This window comes from Oreochromis aureus, linkage group 19 (assembly GCF_013358895.1).
Source record: "Oreochromis aureus strain Israel breed Guangdong linkage group 19, ZZ_aureus, whole genome shotgun sequence".
Taxonomy (NCBI): domain Eukaryota; kingdom Metazoa; phylum Chordata; class Actinopteri; order Cichliformes; family Cichlidae; genus Oreochromis; species Oreochromis aureus.
This window is the reverse complement of record NC_052960.1, coordinates 7010812-7030491: the sequence shown is the minus strand read 5'-3', so window position 1 is coordinate 7030491 and position 19680 is coordinate 7010812. Positions and strand designations below refer to the sequence as shown.

The window sequence follows — 19680 nt, the reverse complement described above, 5'->3', positions numbered from 1 at the left end:
AAAAAAAGATGATCAGCTTACAGCAAGGTCTTCATTGATTTGCCTGTTGAGAGGAATACTCGGCGTGATAAATGAAGAAATATTACTCTGCAAACTGCAATATTACTGAGTGACAGCCGTTTTAGAGGCATGATATAACCATTCAGAGTTTTTATTTTAGACTAAACTATGTCATAAAAAAATTCCAGCAGTAACTGCTCAATAAATCAGACTACGAAGATGTATCCATCATCTTTCAAGCATTTATGTCACCAGTGAGCCACAAGCAAGCTGGAAAACACAAAGTAGCATCTAATGCCTAATTCAGCATCAAGTCTCCTGGCCATATCTGCGCGTGTCATATGGAGGTCCACTGGAGATTTGCAAATAATATCTAAATATATAGCAACTGGGCCAAGCATAGACTAAGAGACCTCAATAAGGAGCATTGTGTACCTTCAGGCTCTTTCAGAAAAAACAGAGGGCTGATGAGGTAGCGGACTCGGGAAAGTGTGTTATCTTTAGACCCTCTGGCCTTGTCCTTACTTTAAAACACAATGAGCTGCAGTCACTGGATACAGAACAGCCACCTGTTAAATTTTCCTTTATTCTTTTTGCTGAATTACTGAACTACGTGTTTACCACAGCTTTGTCTTCCTGGGCATGAGTCCCGACTTCCACTGTTTATAGAAACGAGTTAATACAGCTCACACAGACAACCTGCCACCAAGTCAAATGATGTGCCATTTCCTATACCAAGCTTTATAAGTGAATACCTCTTTGATGCTGGTGTTCTTTTATCATCTGCAATAAGTCTTCATCACGCAAAGGATGCTTGCACAGTGCTGCTCAGGAAAAAAAAGGAGCAGAGCTAAAACCCCTAAGTTTTTCTTTATATGCAGCTTTTGTACTGTAGTCTCTGTAAAGAGTGGGACTTAATAAATCCTTTGTGAAAAGACCATGCAGTGCTTGCATATTTTATCATCACACAGGGCTTGAATGAAATGTACCACAACACAATAAAGCAGTTCTCACTGGGTTTGAATTTTATCATAACACATGTAGATGTGCAACCCTGGTTCTGCCGCAGTATACCTAAACTCCATCAGGGGTGAGAGAGGTTGCCTTCTTTTCTCATTCGTTATAGTCCAGACTCCTCCTCACACTGATGCAGCTGTGTTTAAATAAAGCACTGGTTTACAAACTAGTGGTGTTTCTTAAGCATTCATCAAGGGTTGTGTCATTATTTGATGACTAGACTCTATCCACAGATGATAACCTCATTTTGCTTAATAGGAAATGACACCCGAGTACATTAATAGTTCATCATTCAGGAGCAATGTGTGGGTCTGCATTGATATATAGAGAGACAATGACACTATTGACTTTCATTTACAATATAAATGCATTTAAAAGACCTGCTGCGACTATATCATACAGAGATTTGCATACATTCATATCATTTATGAGATTATTTAAGTATCCATAGATTATTTATTGGTTCATTTAGCTGTGCAATCTAAAGCTACATAACTGGTATTTAATCAGGTAACATTGCAATACAATTTGCTATGTTGAAGTCAGCAGTAATGCAAGCAGCCTCAGGCTGTTTATTAGCTTACCTTAATGTGAAAGACACAGATCTGGCTGTTAGGATGTGAAGATGTGTGATTGGGCATTTCAAGCTTAAAAAAAAAAAAAAAAGTCAGTTTGGTTTCCCCCATCTAGTTATAGTGTATCAGCATGCTAAAGGGGCAACTTTTTCCCAGTGCAATTGTATACTTGTACTGTGATTTTTGTTTTTCTGTAAGAGAGCATAAGAGATTTTCATTTCATGATTTTTGTGGTAAGTCAACAAAAAAGGGAGAAATCAAAACAATAACAGTTTTTAATGTCATCTTAAATATCAGTCCAATCCCTCTAAAACATTTTTGCCTATTTGGCATATTATTCAAACTCCCAATGATAATATTGTAAAATCTCAGTTATTGTCAATACAGAACAATCCTGATGCCCCTGTTAGAAGAACATGATAGCAACCCCGACAGCAAGAAGAGCTGCTTTGCTTTTGTTCTAGAAATATCAGAATAGAGACAAGGGCAGGAAAGTACAGTGCAAACATAACGACATGTACACTTTACACAACAATACTTTCCTGGCACATGTGAAGTGAGCACGCATGCTGTGCAAACATTCGATACAGTCTCAGCTGTTGGACTGTAATAGATGTCCACCGAGGTGCCTTCATACACACATGGGTGGATAATTTCCATAATGCTGACCCTAATGGACACGCAGAAGTGATAAGCATAAACATAAAGCACAGCTGATGCTGTTGGGAATGTCATTAAATGGTGTCGGATGAAAGTAAAGGAATAACATAAGGGGACCTGAATAGCTTACCAAATTACAGGCAAACCATCCGACAGTCGAGCACATATTTACTTGATACCACAGATTTTAACCTCCATGGAGAAGCAGAAAGTAAAGTGATTAGAATTTATCATTTTTGCAGACTGAATTTCTGTAGATAACAGCATGCCTGTGCAGTGGAGCAATTTTGAGGCCAACATGGCAATCACTACAGCCATGTAACTAGTGGGGCTAAAAATGGGACTAAATACACACAAAAAGAGTATAATGGTTAATGATCATACATTATTTTGATTATAATAGCACATTTCTGCCAAACTGTGGTTACAGTAATTAGTAAAGTTATCTGTAAAGTAAAAAACATTAAAGATTACAAAACATGATCCCAGTTTATGTCGCACTACTTAAGAATCAAAAAATAACAACCAAATGTCAGGATTAGTTGACATATAACAACACAGTGTTAGACGAGCAGTATAGATGTGCAGCAGAAAAGTGTACAACTATCTAGCTCAAGAGAGGGTGCAAGAGCAGTTATATAAATGTATCAGAAGAAATTGCATCATTACCTGATAAGGTATGGGCATCAAGTTTTGTTGTTTTCAGAACCACACTGAGCAAACCTCAGAGCTCCTACTGCTGGAGAATACCAACAACATCAGGTGTGTATGTGCATGCTCAATCTTATATGATACATGTCAACAATTTCAGCTTATAATTAGATGATTCAATACCTGGCAGAAATTCTCCGGAGTTTTCCTCAGTCTGCTCTAATAAATCCAACTTCAATTTGTTATCAGCTTCTTGGTTTTCTTCAGACCTCAAGCAGTTTGGGATAGTGGGGTAGCTCTTAAAAATCACTTTTTAACTAATTGCTATGCTTGAATTTTCCACACTAGACATATGTGACAATGTTACAGAAATAATATTATTCACTTTTTATTTTGTCACAAGCATTCCTCAAAGGTCTTTAAGTAGACGAAGGAGTTATGAAATGCAAGAAGTATAAATCATAAAAAGATGCGAACAGTTGCAGCAACATGGCAGAAAAACCTTGCTGGACATGATTTCACAGCCTCATATTCTTAAATAGGACAGACAGGATTTTGGCCAGTACCACCTTCTCTGAGTGTTATTGTCAGGCGCTGTGCTGGGGATGGGATTCAGGACACACAAATTCACAAGCAGCAAGCACATCAGCTTTAAGTAGGAGGCGGCGCACACACATCGAAAAGAACAGAAAGAAGCAGTGCCCTGAGTTTGAGCGGAGGAAAGGCAGTGGGACATGTAACTGCAACTCACGACTCACACACTCACACTGACACGGATAGCAGACGTTGGATTAGTGTGATCTCACAGCAAACACAGACTGAATTTCCACCAAGGTCCCAATGGCAGATTTTGACATCGGCGCTGTCTGGGCTGTGAGAAGAGACTGAAATGTTCCCAAACTGGATGATGCTAAAATTCAGAGGCTCTGGGCGCTAGTTTGCTTCACTTATTGTTTAAAAGGAAAAAACAAAAAAACAAAAAACATTTCCCTCTGCTAGACTTGAGAAATGTAACAAAAATCCTCTTTGAAAAGGATGACTGTAAATGGTGAGATCAGATATATAATGTATGCCACCTCTTATCTATTCAGCCAGACAATTGCTGTTCAAATCAAAAGAAGCACTTTAAAGTATGACTTGTGACGAACAGCAGCCTCTAGTGCTAATCAATATTTTTAAATAAGTAATTGACCTAAGCACAATTTGAAATGTGTGCAGAGTTGATTTTAAGGATAAGCTGCAAAGAATTATAAGCCAATGCTGCAGTTCATGCTCACTAAAAGTGCAGAGGCCTCGTTTCAGCAAACAAACCATGATGAATTAATTCTGATATTTCACACTCCAGCAAGAATCTTGTGATTGCATCCAATGTGCTTCACCTATTACATTTAGCACTAGTCAAACATTTGGAAACCTCCTCAATTCAAAATTTCACAATTGCTGTCTTTCCCTCTTTTTTTGTGCTAAAACCATGAAAAGATATTTTTTTGCCGAACACTTGTTGGCTTTTTCTCTTTTGGTGTGTGGTCCCACTCGTGCCAAATGACCTCAGATGGGTGATCACTGTTCTTCTCGGTCAAATAGCCCTTACAGAGCTTTGGGGAGGTGTTCTGGCTCATTGTCCTGCTGATAAACAAATCATAGTCCCACAAAGCTCAGATGGGAGGGGATGGTGTGTCGCTACAGGATGTTGGAGATTTATTTTCTGAATAAATCACCAACAGTGTCACCAGCAAAGCCCCCAAACACTATCGCGCCTCCTCCATGCTCCGCGGTGGGAGCCACACATGAAGGTACCATCTGTTCACCTGAAACCAAAAAACCAAAGTCCAAATTTTTAATGCTCCCACAGTTCTTCTTCTCAGTCAACCTCAATAGCAATTTCTTTGCTGTAGTTTGGCCACATAGCCCTGATTCCCACAGTCTTTTCCCAGCAGTGCCTGGTATGACCTGTTGAAGTCTAAAAAGCTTTTTACAGTCGATTTTCATTCCCAGGGGATCAGCCAGTTTGCCAAAGCAGATTCATTGACCTTGGTGCTATGAGGCACTTGATTATGTCAATAGTGAGACGAGTTTCCAAATCAAACTCATTTCACAATCATATCTGCTCCATTCTCTCAAAAATGTACTTGTAAAGAAACCTTTTGGTATTACATTTAAATATAAAATGGAGTTTGGTGGCACAACTTCACCTACTTTTAAGGTGCACAGAGAAGAACAGTAGTTTAAAGCAGCGCTCCCCAGCCTTCTTTGCGCCATAGACTGGTTTATGTCCGACAATATTTTTGGATCGGCCTTTAAGGTGTCGCGGATGAATACAAAAAAATAAAACCAGTACCGGTACCAAAACAAAGAAGATTTATTCATAACAAACGGGAAAAGACCCAGGGAAACAGAGTTAAGAATAAAAACGAATTAAAAAAAAAAAATAAAAAATAACGACAAAAAATTATTAAAAACCCTGAAAACCATAAATTTCACACCTGAGCGTCAACTCTCACGGACCGGTACCAAACGACTCACGGACCAGTACCATGGCCCGGGTGTTGGGAACTGCTAGTTCAAATGTTGCTGGAGCTTTGAACTCTTTATAGTACAAAGAATAGCTTAATTAACTGATCACTGTATTTCAGCCTGTGGCCTTCATTGGGCCCATCAAGAACTGTAATACAGAAAGCACTTTAAAAGCATACCTGGTTGAGTAGAAAAAGGACTCCTAATAGGAAAAATTCAATGCAACCAATCATTTGTGCCCAGTATACCCAACCTACCCATCAATTTAATCAGTTGTGTTATTGCACAGAAAAAAGATATAGAAAAAATCTGTGTTGTCCACATCCAATATATTTATCCACAAGTGGAGGGCCAGCAAAGAAGGGCTGAGCATATGGATATGTGATATAAGGCCAGTTGGGGAGTGAATCACACATTTGCATCAGAGAAAACTTGGGGTTTAGTATCTTGCTCAAGGATATTTCAACATCCAGGCTGAGGGAGCCAGGGAGTGAACCACCAACCTTCCACTTAGTAGATGACACTCTCCACCTCCTGAGCTGCCGCATATACTATTTGCGCAAAATCAGCAGATTGAGAAAATTAGTATTTTATGACCAGGGATGAGATGGCAATAGCACTGATCTGAGCTATGGTTTGAGGATCTTTCTGATTTATTTCTGAGGGTAGTACTTTTGATGTAGTAACTCTGAAGTAATCATAGACTGCTGTTTCTTTCAGCTCTTGCTTGATCTGAATTATCTGCCGCCTCTTTACAAATGAACATGGAAAGAAATTCTACCTATTAACTAAAAAAACAATTTATGAATTCATTAGAAACATTGTCATGAATGTGCAAAGCTGTTATCAAGTCAAACTTGAGAAAATATTTTAGCTCCCACAAGCATGCTGAAATGTTCAAGGCTGAGTTTAATTGCATATAAATTTTCTCTTTTTTTCAGGGGTTTTTTAAGGACCACCTTGCGATACATTTTAAAGCAAAAACAGATCAGAAATGAGAGTAATCTGTTTTTCACTGTTCCTGACCCTCAGACACATTGTCTCATCTTTCTGGTAGGCTTATTGTCTGCCGTAAAAGGGTGGATTATTATCTTTCCTAAATCTAACCAAGCAACTTTAAGTCTCCTGGCCTAAACTTGTGTTCTTGCCACCAAGTCACTTATCTGTCAGTCCAGATTTCCAGCATCCTTTAATGTAGAAACACTCCAATGTGATGTTTTTAGGAATGATTACAAGACTGACGTGATTGTTCCAGACTTGTTGCCTATGTGGTACCTGCAGCAGCTAAAACATCCTGTAAATTTCATGACCTTCCTTACAGGCACATGGGAATGCTAGTTTTCATTTAATCAAACATTGTACTAATAAATGTACCAATAAAAGCAGCAAAGACAATTCAAGGTCTTCAGTTTTGACTCAAGCTGACATTGCCAATATGGTCTATGAAAAAGAGACCTGAGAGGGCTTTCTAACACTCTGATTCACTTTTGGATCTTACATGTTGATGTAAAATGGATGACATCCCACATAATACCTTACTCAAGCTATGTTTTTCATACTAGAGCTCAAACTCACTGTTTTACTGAAAGAAAAGCTTTTCAAAGGTATGATTCATATGCTGCTATTAGTTATTGTTTCAGTGCTGTACTCGCCTCCACTCATGCCGCGGCACATTAACAGGTCTGAAAGAGTTTTCTCAGGAGCCAGGCAAAATATATATTTATATGTATATACATATACAGACACAACATAAGAGCAGGACACCCAGACACAAAACTAACATACATATATAGTATTTGAAAGTGTCTTTGTTTGAAGGCCTTGTGGAATATTTGAATCTTTCACAGTCTGCCAAAAAAAAGTTTATTCTAGCCCATGCAGTTGTCTGTTTGCTGGAATATGTAATATTATGTATGTGGAATGGGAGGAAGAGTATGTGTGTTTCAAATTAAAATTAAGCTTTAATAAATATAAATCCAAGACCAAAAACAACAACAAAAAAATGGTATAGTGTATAAAATGTAAATTAAAAACAGACCCATGCAATAGACCCATATTTTATTCATAATAGAGCATATAAAATGTATCAAATGTTTAAACTAAGAAAATGGACCATTTTGAGAACAACATTAGCTCATTTTGAATTTGATGGCAGCAACAGGAAGGTGGAACAAAAACGCTGGAAAAGTAAGTCACACTAAAAGGAAACGGCTGAAGGAACATTTTCGCATCAAGGAGAAGTAGATTTTTTTTTTTTTTTTTTTTTAGAAGTTAAGATGTTCACCAATTTGTAAAAAATACAACTACAAATTGCTAAACAGTTTGAAAATAAATTTTCTCAATGTAAAATAGTGGGATAGTCAAATACTTCACCATCTACAGTATATAATATCATAAAAACATCCAGGGATCTGAAGAAATCACTGTGCAGAAGGGAGAAAGCCAAAAAATCAGTATTGGATGATTGTTATGTTTTGGCCCTCAGTCACCACATCGTTAAAAACAGCATGATTCTATAATAAAAATCACGGCATGGGTTTGTGAACACAGCACTGTCTACAAATGCAGGTTAAAGCTCTATCATGCAAAGAAGAAGCCATATCCATATGTAAACATAATCCACAAGCACAGCCATTTTTTCTTGGCCTAAGCTAATTTAAAATGCACTGGCAAAGTGGATAGCTGTTCTGTGCCCAACAAAGGAGACCCAGGAGTGCTAAGCAGGTAGAATGCTTTATCAGAAACGAATGGATCTACAGCAGTCTCCCAAAAGTCCAGCAACTGATTTCCTCAGTTCCCAGTTTCTGGACTGTTGTTTAAAGAAGACTGCATCATACACTGTCGCAAACATGGCTCTGTCCCAACAACTTGAGGCCAAATCTTTCACATTTTCCAATCCAATTTCATTTTCTCAGTTTGGTGTTTTCTATTATCTTGTGAGACCCTTTGAACTTTTTGTTGTCATCTTCTAAAAAAAATGGTCACTTCATATGTAGGCCCTTTGGTTCAGTAGCATTGCCAAGAAATTTTGTTCCTATGTTGCTTGTTTGTTTTCTCTTTTACAAGATAAAACTACCTGAATTAGATTCAGAACCAACCCTCTTTCAATAAAGTAGTACATCTATCAACAGCATCAGAGCTGGCAGGTGGTTGCGGTAGGCAGTAGGCATACAAAAGGCAAAGCTCTCACACCAGAAACTGGGAGTTACGTGTAGACTTCCATCTGCTTTGGTTTAGGCAACAAAAGTAAATGTCTTGGGGGTGAAATGAGAAAGATTGTACTTTGTTAAAATGCACATGAAAACATTGTACTTCAAGTTTTTTATATTAAGGCAGACCACAAGCTTTTCATAACCTTAATGAAGTGCAGCAAATGCCTGAACATGAGCATAAAAAGCTGAATATTGATGTTGTGGGTATAAGTAAATGTTTTATTGCACTTTCTCAGTGAACATGTTAACAGCAAATAAATTGATTTGCACATTAAGTTGATATAAAACAAATCCAAGTCATGATGACTCACAAAGGCAGAAAGTCTTTGAAAACATCTGAAAGAATACTTTGCCAGGCATCAAAACAACATTAGATAGTCGTACATAACCCCTGTTCTCTAAGTCTAATGACACACTGGTTCTAAGCTGCAGTGAGAAGTAGTATCTCTCAGGTCTCTGTGCTCGTTGATATGTTGTTACCTACCTGATAAATTTGGCCTGTTTGTCCAAAGATAATGTGGTTACTGGTCACAAAAACAGTTGTTCACATTTGTTCACATTTCTTTTGCTGAGTCTATGAAAAAGTGCCAACGATAACAGTTTGAGGGGCATAAAGTAGTATTTTTGCACCAAGATGATGATTCTCAAAGAGGTATTGTCTGAAAACTTAGTAAATATCAGCTTGGTGTGCAGTGTCTCCTGAAAAAAATCTGAGGAAACTGGAAAACAAAATGCGTGTCAACAGTATCAGAAAGTAATGACCTTAAGACACAAAAAACCTGACACTGGGCTTTCAGTTGACCCAAATTGCATTATTTCATCAAGTCAATATATGGGCCGCAAGTAGGGGTGACGTGGTCCGCAAGTGGCGCCTGGCCCACGAGTTTGAGATCCCTGATCTACTGTTCACTGAAGCTTCATCAGAAATGGTCCCAGTAGAAGGGTGGCTGTCAAGAGCCATTCTTGCAGAGGAGAAAGGGTGAGAAATGGCTGAGGTATGCCAAAGTTCACAAGAATTGAATTGAAATCAGTTGTATGGGGTGATTAAGTTGAATTTTGAATTTTTTTTGGTAAATATCATCATTATGTGTGGAAGAGATGAGGAGAGAGGAACAACTGTGAGTGTCTACAGGCATCTGTAAAACACAGTGAGAGCTCTATTATAGTTTGTAGCTGCATTTCAGCCAGTGGTATTGGGCAAAACCGATGGAATAAAGAACACAGACAAGATTTTGAATACCATGAAAGCATCTGACTGGCTTCATTTATCAGCATGACAATGATGATAAAACATTGCCAATGCAATAAAAGCATGCCTGGATAGGAAAACACAATGGAACTCTCAGTCATGGAATTGCCTTCTCAGAGCCCAGAACTCAACATTATTGAAACACTGTGGGATCGCCTTGACAGAAAACACAACCAAAGATCAGCCAACATAGTTTTATGTTTTATTTCTAAATGTCAAATATACAACTGTTTAAAGTCCTAGACAGTTGTTCACTTGCATAGTGATAGTGTTTACCCTTGGAGGATGAACGACATAACCCAAAGAAAACTGTCTTTCAGGAAATAAAAAGCTGGCAGATCTGTTATTATACTTTTTGAGTCATAGCATTGAAGAATAAAACATAAAATGCACTAAAGTGGATTGCACAGGCAGACTGTTTTTTTAAAGGCTCATTTTTTTTCAGGTATTTTAGGTGCGACACTGCATGCTGGTCCACTTTGCAGTGATTTATTGCTATAAAAAGCCTCACAAGACCCACTGGGTTCACTTGTTATAAAGATGGTGGAAAGTCCCTGTTGCCCTGTAAGATTCACTGTCAGACAGCCATTACCAGTCTCTAATCCAGGGCATCTATGTTGATCTGGTTCAACAAGAACAGATAGAATGATAATGAGATGATTAACTAGGAATTTTGCATCACCCTTCATCTAGATCTCTTCCATCTCCTCCTTTGCTCCCACTCTTTTCTCTTTGTAACAACTTGCAATATAGACTCACCTTGCTTGTTGCCAGGTGGCTAATGAATTTTTCATATCTAGTATATGGTGCTGGAGAGATGGGGTAAAATCCTGACATGGGAGGTTGCGTGGGTGGGCTTGTCAGTCTGTGGAGATGGGGGGGCATCGATTAATGGAAGTAGGAAGTGTGAACAATTACAGCTTGGTCAGACAGGGCAGGGCTGAATTCTGCATGTTTCAGTAAGAAGGAGAGTGAAGGACGGTGGGATTCATTCTGCAATCCTAGGGAATGGGCTGGGGAAATTATAGTAAGGTTCTGAATTGTTGGCTCACTCACTTCAGTGGCAAGAATATCTCTCAGCTACAATACTCCTACTCACATACCAATTAAAGCATTGGATAGTGGAACCCAGTGTTCATACATGATGTGCATATGCAGAAGATAAAGGCTAATCTTAGGAATTCCAATATCGTTGATCCTTAAGAAATGGAAAGAAACAAAACAAGTTATTTTTCCTTTAAAAGCAATGATTACAAGCAATTCAGTGTAATGCACGAGTAGAGGCCACAATAGTGAGACTGGCTTCCACCTTTACTCTTGACAAGCACACAGCAATATATCGAAACAGGGATTTAGGTGTCTGTTGAATAGAAAATCTTCAACAGTGCTGTTCAGCTGCTGCTGCAGTATACCATCTATCATCTTCCTGCAATCCACTATAGAAGAAAGAAGGTATTAACCTTGGTGAAGGAAGTTATGCATTAAAACCTATAGGATAACATTTCTAGTTGGTATGACTTGATATTTTTTCAAAATTAGTATTGTTTGAACATATAGTTCAAAAGTGCTGCAAAACAGTTTGTTCGGCATAATGGGACAAATGAAAAACGTTATGCAGCATGAACAAAATATTTGTTCTATTGAGAGAATGAAGAAAATGACTAGACATTGAGCAGGTAGTGCAGTTCATTGACTATATTTAAGTAGTAAATCTGTGTGTGTTGTCTACATGCTGAATTAAGTGTATAGAAGAAACAAGAAAGTGAAGTTATTATTGTGCTGCTGGAACAGGAGAAACATCAGAAAGTTCATAAACATTTTGAGATTGACAGAAAAAGAATTATTGGGCAAATATGTGGATATGTAAAACTTGAGCAGGCCAGTGAAGGCATGGGAGGATATTACTGGGACTGACGTGGATAACCTAAGGATTAACAGGTAATTGGAAGAATGTTGGTTGAGCAAATTCTAGTCTTAAAGGCAAAAAGAATAGGAAAAAAAAAATCATTTTTAAAGGTCTGATTGGATGAAGAAATGTAGTCAAAACTCACTGTTCAGATATTTTGATGTTGTGGAAAAAAATGAAGGATTATTGGGGGAAAGAAATAAACAACAGAATCAATTTAAAAACACGACAGAATTTCCAGTCGAAATAGAAACGAGGGCAAAGATCACAAAATCAAAATCTCACAACCACACAGGAGAAAGCCATTCACGTCTAGCTACAGATAGCTTATGTATAGAAATAAAATCAAACCTTACATTCTACTGTTCCTCTGTCAGGTACTGTATAACAGCAGCATCTGTGGTGTAACAAAGGGAGAAAAACAGATGAGTTAGTCATTATCGTTCCAGTCTTGCAATATATGGGAGATATAAAAGCTAATCAGCGTTCTGCTTGTCAAACAGGACAAAGCAGCTGTTGTTTTACAGAGTGAGCAGAGGACAGAAATGTTGATGCTACATATTCCGAGATCTCATTCTACAGATACTAATAACTGTCCCAAACGGCAACACCTATGAGGGTAATCAGCAGTTTACAACACCCAACAGACAGGTTGATTAGTGCAGAACAGACCTAAACTGCAAATCATTTGAAGAACCAAAATGTCTTCATAAAGCATCTTAACATAGTATCTGAAAATGCGTGTACAATTTCTTCAGTTATCTTTTTGATTATTCTTATATGCACTGTAATACAAACAATCCAATCAGAGTAACATAATGTGGCTCTACAGGTAGCTTTTGACAGGAAAGTTAGTGACAGCCATCCTTCATTATCAGATTGATTTGGATCCACAAGGGGGAAGTCGGTGCAGGGAAATTATGTTTAGTATTTTCTAAACTGATTAGATGCTATTATTAGACATCCTAACTTGGCTATTTGCCCTCTGAGATAGTTTCATATGGTTATAGTAATGACTTGTAATTACTTTCCTTGATAGGCAGTCAAGAAGAGTTTTAAAGTGACACTGAAGGGGGGGGCAAATTATCATGAGAGCTAGGTAGCAGTGATCTAAAGAGTACAAGTTATATATAGAGACCAAACTGTGAACAAACAGCAGTGCTGCTGAACTTAAGACAGACAGACAGACACACACACACACACACACACACACACACACACACACACACACACACACACACACACACACACACACACACACACACACACACACACACACACACACACACTCTCTCTCTAACATTTGTTAACTAAACTGACAACAACACAATACTATGATATTAACAAACATACACACATTAAAACATGAAAACGAACTAGTTCCATCAGGGCAAGCAAAGCACCAGTCCTTGTCCAAAGTAATCTAAAATGACACATCAATTAAAAACTGCTTTAATTAATTCAAAATAAAAATTATCTCTTTACATATTGAATAACATTCTGTCATAAAACATCTCCTGTTTGCATCAATCTTTTAAATTTCTGCTATCTTGTGGCTTCATTTAACTTTTGTCTCTTCAAGCAGATTTGACTTAGATTCTATTGGAATCTGTAGTGTTTCTTATTTACCCTGTGCATGTCCATGTTCAGAGGTGGCATCAGCAAGTAAACTCCCACTTTGATATCTGTCAACCGAACAGATAAGCCTTCTCTTAGTCGCCACCAGAATTAGAATTGACTTTTAAGAAGTTTATAATAATTCCTTCACATGTCTGAGTTGATAAACAGATGCTGAACAAGTAGAGTTTCACCTAGCATTTTGTTAATATACCACTTGTCATGGTCGTGGGTCTGGTGACCCAGTGTTTATGTTGTGATTATTCAATAGGCTTTGAGTGTTTTCCAGGGTTTAGTCTTTTGTGTTTATAGCTTCCGAAGTTCTTTAAATGCCGGTGCTTGAGTTTTCTCTAGCGAATAAAGCTGGCGTTTTGAGTTCTACCATTTGTTTGAGTCCTGCGTTTGGGTCCTACGCCTGCCATACAGCTGTACCTTGACACCAGCATCATTTTTTCTAGCTTTTTGTCAGTTCGCCATGTCAAGCGGTATTTCTTTTTCTTAATTTATTTTAACATACTTCAAGATGTAGGCTTGTGTTTTTGAGTATATGATCCTCAGAAGAAAGCCACAACAAACATATGATGCTATAGAATATGATGCATTTCCATTATATTAAGTAAAAATCTTTCATAAAGAATTCATGTTAAACATCTGCAGTAATGTTTTCATTCTATGTAGTACCAACGGGGAATATTTTTCTACAGTTTTTACTCTTTATGTAAAACTTGACAATTATACAGTTTTATTTGGAGTGAAAAAAATCCTTTGGCACTCATTGTTGTCAGCTCATGCTGAATACTTCTAATATTATAGAAGTAATACATTTTACAGTTCTTCAGTGAGGAAGCAGTGCAAAAGGGTGAAAATGTCCATGCAGAGTGCAGACAGATACACAAGGCCATCAGCTTATATAAAAGCATAAAAGACAAGCAGCACAAAATCACGGAAAGGTATGTTTTAATGTGGTCTTTGTTTCTGCTGCCTTCTGTGAAACCAGAAATGTTCAGAGATGAAAACACAATGTTAGAGAGTAATATGCATTGAGTTTAATGAAGTGGGGAAAGTTACCTGAAGCAGCCAGTAACATGAAAAACTAAATGTGGAATTTTGGAGAAATTCAGTTTTGCCAAAAAACTAAAGGCTAAACACAAATGGGATAACCATAACTATTAACACATTTGTGTTTTCAAATAAACTCACTTGTCTGGAGCATTTAGGTGTGTGTTAAAAGAATACTAAGAAGGAATCACATTAGCAATGATCTTAGAGAAGCAACCGTTGCTGCCCATCAATAAGGGAAGCGTTATAAGGCCATTTCCAAATGATTGATGGTCTATGGTTCTACAATGAGGAAAAATATTCACAACCAGAAAACATTCAAGTTACCTGACATCCTAATAAATTCCCCGCCGAGGTCAGACTGTAATCCTCAGAGAAATTCCAAAACATCCAATACCTACATCTCTGTAGGCCAGTCAGCATGTAAAATATTAAAGTTCATAACAGTACAAGTAGAAGAAGACAAGAAAAAAAAAAAAAAAACCCTCTTGTGTCTTAAAGAGGAACATGGCAGCACAGCTTAGGTTTGCAAAATTGCATGTGAAGACTTCTGGAACAATGTCCTTTGGACAGATGAGATGGTTTTTCCCCAACACACTGAATCCTATTTGGGGGATCAGCTGATCAGTAGAAGCATCTTATACCAACTGCCCAGCACAGTGGTGGTGGTATGATGATTTGGGCTTGTTTTACAGCCACAGCAATTAGGCACCTTGCTGTCATTGTTATACAGAGGAGTTCATGGTCTAAACAACACACACAAAGTATTCTGGAGTCAAATGTAAGGCTGTCTCTGAGTCAGACAACGCTTGAACAAAAATGGGTCATGCAAGGAGATAAAAAACACTCCTAAGCACAGCAGCAAATCACAAATAGTTGATTGTGTTCATCTGGACCTAGCATTTTCAGTGGGAGAAATGTTTCGTCACTCATCCAAGTGACTTCTTCAGTTTCAGCTGACTGCAGCTTTCCCCAATCCTATAAACACTGAAATGACTGAAAGTAGGACCACTGATGAACAATGGGCTATGAGGTCAGTTTCTTGATCATTAATATTAAAATTGTCATGACTATTGATCAACAACCACTGATCATAAACCATCAATGACAATTGCTCAGTGGCCGTGAGTACCATTCGCAGAGGGTTGGGGAATGGCTGTAATCACGGCATTGTAAGATGGTGAAAGATGGACCCTTAGGCCCCCTCCTCGATTCAGAGAAGGTCTTTCCCTTTTCAAATAAATGGTCTCTCCCCCGCTCAAACCAGCGCTCATCCCTGTCCAGGATACATACATCCTCATCATATAAGGAATGGCCACTGGCCAGTGATCTCTTACAAACTACCTATACTGCTTCAGTGACTGGAACACAAGTGAAGAGAGAGAGAACATCATACGATACCATTGTTTCACCTGGCTCCATAATGATATCTCTCACCTTCTAAATAAACTCTGGATGTGGTGTTTAGAGCTGCCTACCAACACGCTGAGGTTCAAAGTCAGAGACTAACTGTTTCAGACAATCTATCACTCTCTTTGTGTAACCACTTCCTGGGTCTCATTTCAGAGGCTCATAAATATTTTTCACATTGAGCAGTGAAATAATTTTCTCATGTTAGTCTTTCTTGTTTAGCAAAACTGCACCTACCCTTGTCTGCACAATAATAATGTTGTTGTCATTACTAAGCTGTGTGATTGCCTTCCTCTCCTCCATGCTGATGCTTGATGTTGGGGGCTTTGCATTGCTGAGGCAGGCTGAAACTTTTCTCCGCAGTTGCTCTGCTTTCACATCTTCAGTTTTGTTGTCTCAAATTGCTGTTTCTTTGGCTGTGATCAGGTCCACTAGTGGGAACTGAGCAGCAAATCAATAGCAAAATGACTGAAAAGAATAGAATCAAGGGAGACATTTCTTATTGCTGGTAAATGCAATTTTAATGTTTAAGTTCAAGTGAATTTGTATTTGATTATCCAAATATTAATGTTTTAAATGAGACATAACATCATGCCCAGGAGATCTGTGGTTGTATTATTGTAGGATACAATATTAATTATTTTGAGGTGATTACTGTTGTGTCGTAGTATAATATAAATAAAACTGAATTAAATTTGATTCGAATGTGGTCCCAGGCTTCGCTCTGGAAATCCTTGGTCCAGGTTTGATACTGGAGATGAGCTAAGGCCACATCTGGACTGGTACTGATAACAGAGTTTGTGATGGTCTTATATGAGAAGTCCATCTTGGAGCTGGTTGTATCTTCTTTGATGGTTATGGTTATTAGTTACATGAAATTTTGCATCAGAGTTTATGTTGCAACTGCACCTGACATGTCATTAATAATAACAAACAGGAGAAAATGGGACAGAAGGTGTGCCATTTATAAAGCTAAGAACCTTGGGCTCATGTCTAAAGTAGGGCAGCACAAAGATCTGAGAGGTCAGGCCTCATGTTGTTTTTTTGTATTTGAGCCTAACACAAACACTTCTGTCTTGACTTCTACATTTTGAAAGGCTTTTGTAATAGTTTGTGGTAATGATTTGGTTAATATTAAAAATAACCTTTTTGAATCACTGAGCCTGGTGGATACAGAAAGCAGAAAAATAAATGACAACGTGCCACAAAAAGGCTTTCATGGATTCTTGTAGAAGAGCAGGTCTTAGCTTTCAGAGTGTCCCTTTGTGGAATACAAGGTAATGTAGCTGTAATGAAGCAGACTGAAAGGACTAGTGTGATGGAGCTAGTGAGGTAACATGTCAAGACAAATTACTCCCAGATGTACAAATCTACCATTGCCCTCTCCCAATAGCTGAAAATTTTCAAAGCTGAACTTGTTTTGGAGCAGATTAAAATGAACATTTGGTGACACTGATTTCATTGTGTTTCTTATTTTTCTAGTCATATTGTGGGAGACCTGGAAGACTTTCAACACAGACACTTCTCCACAAAAAGGTTAGTGACTGACTTCAAAGTGACAGACTTGCATAAATAGGATCAAGCAAATCACTTGTTTCTTTTTGCGTCTTCATAATGTGAGAGGTGTGCCTTCATTGCCACTGTGTAGATTCCATGCCCGTGTAAAGGTCTTATCTTTGATGTACAAACGGCAGCTTCTGAAAGGTTGCTGGTGATGGTGGTGTATCTCCAGTCTGTCATTTTTCCCTTTCTTCCCTTGGTAAATGGCAGCTGTCTTCCTTTCTTGCAATGCGTGGAGTGATGCTGAAGGCTTGTTTACAGACACCCCATGGGATGGAGGGCATGATGTGAATTAGGAGGTGGCTGAGGTGTTAGAAGGACTAAGGAAAATCATGCTACAATGTGACTGCACTGTAGTTGAAAGCGCAGGGGAGAAGTGCAGACTCGGCGTCGGAGCCTTGTAAAGTCTGTAGATCTTGCTCTCACTACGCAGTGTTGGTTTGTATGTACAGAAGCCCATAGGGAAGCTTAAGTGGAGGGTCCTGGGGGAAAACCAAACGATTTAAAACTAAGCAAGTGACCATCTGCTATCTGAATTCATTGTACTGTACATTGGTGACATCAGTATCAGTTAAAATGAAATGTTCTCCTTTCTGCTCAGCTATAAAATCTCTGTGACCCTGGAAAGTCACCATTGTGGGAGAAGAGCCTGAAGGATAAAGAGTAAAATTAAGTTTAGACCCCAAACAGTCATTCATACTTTCCTTATAAATGAACATTTTAAGGTTGACATACAAAGCATACATTTTTTCCGGTACAATGTCTACAAGGACTACAAATGTTCTCTTCCCTGCACAGGACTAAAACATTCGATACATTCACTTTGTAATATTAGGCATTTATCGTACAAATATGACAATGGAAGCATAGAATGTTCTTTTTTTTTTTTTTTTTTTTTAAATCCTTGTAAAAGCCGTGCGCTGATGTATTCTTCAAAGATTTCAAATCCTTTGTGGTGAGGCTTTGAAAGGGAGAGTGGCCCTGCATAATAATACAATCTAAGGTGGAAAATAAGCTTGACAGTTAAACTGAGTACATCAAAACACTGTGAATTTCTAAACAATTTAATTTATTTCACCACTGTGCATATTGTGGATCAAAATGTACTAAAGATTCAGTGTTTTTTCATGGAGCGATTTGATTTAACAGGTAACCTTGTGTTTTCGCAGTCTTTTTCTATTGTGTACCAATGATCCAATACAGAAATAACAGTCAAAGGACAGTTTTAAGTTCTGAATATATGATGCTCACTTTCAGCTGTATAGGGGGGAAAAATAGCAAGATTCTCAGAAATGTCCAGTTCCACCATTGGTTGGCACTTCATGACGATAGTTTAAAATCATTTCTTCCCTAATATTGAAGCTATTTACATGAGCTAGACTGATGGTTAATTGCTCTAGAAACTGCATGAATGTAGCCATGTTATTTATGTATTCTCAGCACAGCTTGTCATTTGTGAATAACATCTGAAGACAGGACATAAGGAACGTGTATGTGATACATTTGGACATAAGATGAAAGCAATCCTATCATTTCATTCATTTTATTCACCTAATATGATGATTTTATGTTCCATTTTATATTTGCTTTATTCTGTATTCTTCAAAATGAACAATTTCAACATTACTGAGTGCAATTACATTTCATGAATTGGTTACTCGCTGTCACTGTTTGTGCCTATGCACTGAACACTGGTCTTGGTACAACCTACATTAAATGGAAATCCTTGGATAGCGAGCTGGACAGTCCCTAGTTTGGGGTCTCTCTAGATACCCTAGATCATGAGTCAATGACTGATTTTGTAATCATATTATATGACCTTTGATTTCATACATTGAACCATTATAAAGAGAGCAGCTAAACTGTCAGCTGATTACCACCTGATAGTGAGTTGGATAAGATTCTGGGAGTGGATGGCTGATAGGCCTGGCGAACCCTGACACATTATCAGGCTGTATTGGAAGTATCTGGGAGAGGTCCCACAGTGGAAGATCTCCAACCCCTCCCTCTGGCAGAGCTTCCACAATATTCTGAAAGAAACCAGAGGCCAGAGTAGGGCATGTTCCACATCTCCATTGTTGAGGTGGCTATACAGAGTTTTAGCCAACCATAATGTTGCTGGTGTCTGCCACAGCGGCAAGCCTAAAATCACATGCAGCACACCACAGTTAAAGGGAACTGTCAAGCTAACAGAATTATTGAACTTGGTAGTTTGTGCTACAGTCTTTGGCGTTGGTGGTTGCCAAAGCA

The 19680-nt window shown here is 38.2% G+C and overlaps 1 long non-coding RNA gene across 1 annotated transcript in view; it reads left to right on the top strand.

Moving 5' to 3' along the window:
* Positions 1-17795, top strand: part of LOC120434665 — a 44455-nt gene extending 26660 nt beyond the window's left edge. Inside the window, exons 2-3 of the long non-coding RNA XR_005609263.1 lie at positions 17353-17406; positions 17641-17795. This is a non-coding gene — a long non-coding RNA (uncharacterized LOC120434665). The remainder of the gene's footprint in view (positions 1-17352; positions 17407-17640) is intronic.
* Positions 17796-19680: the final 1885 nt, after the last annotated feature.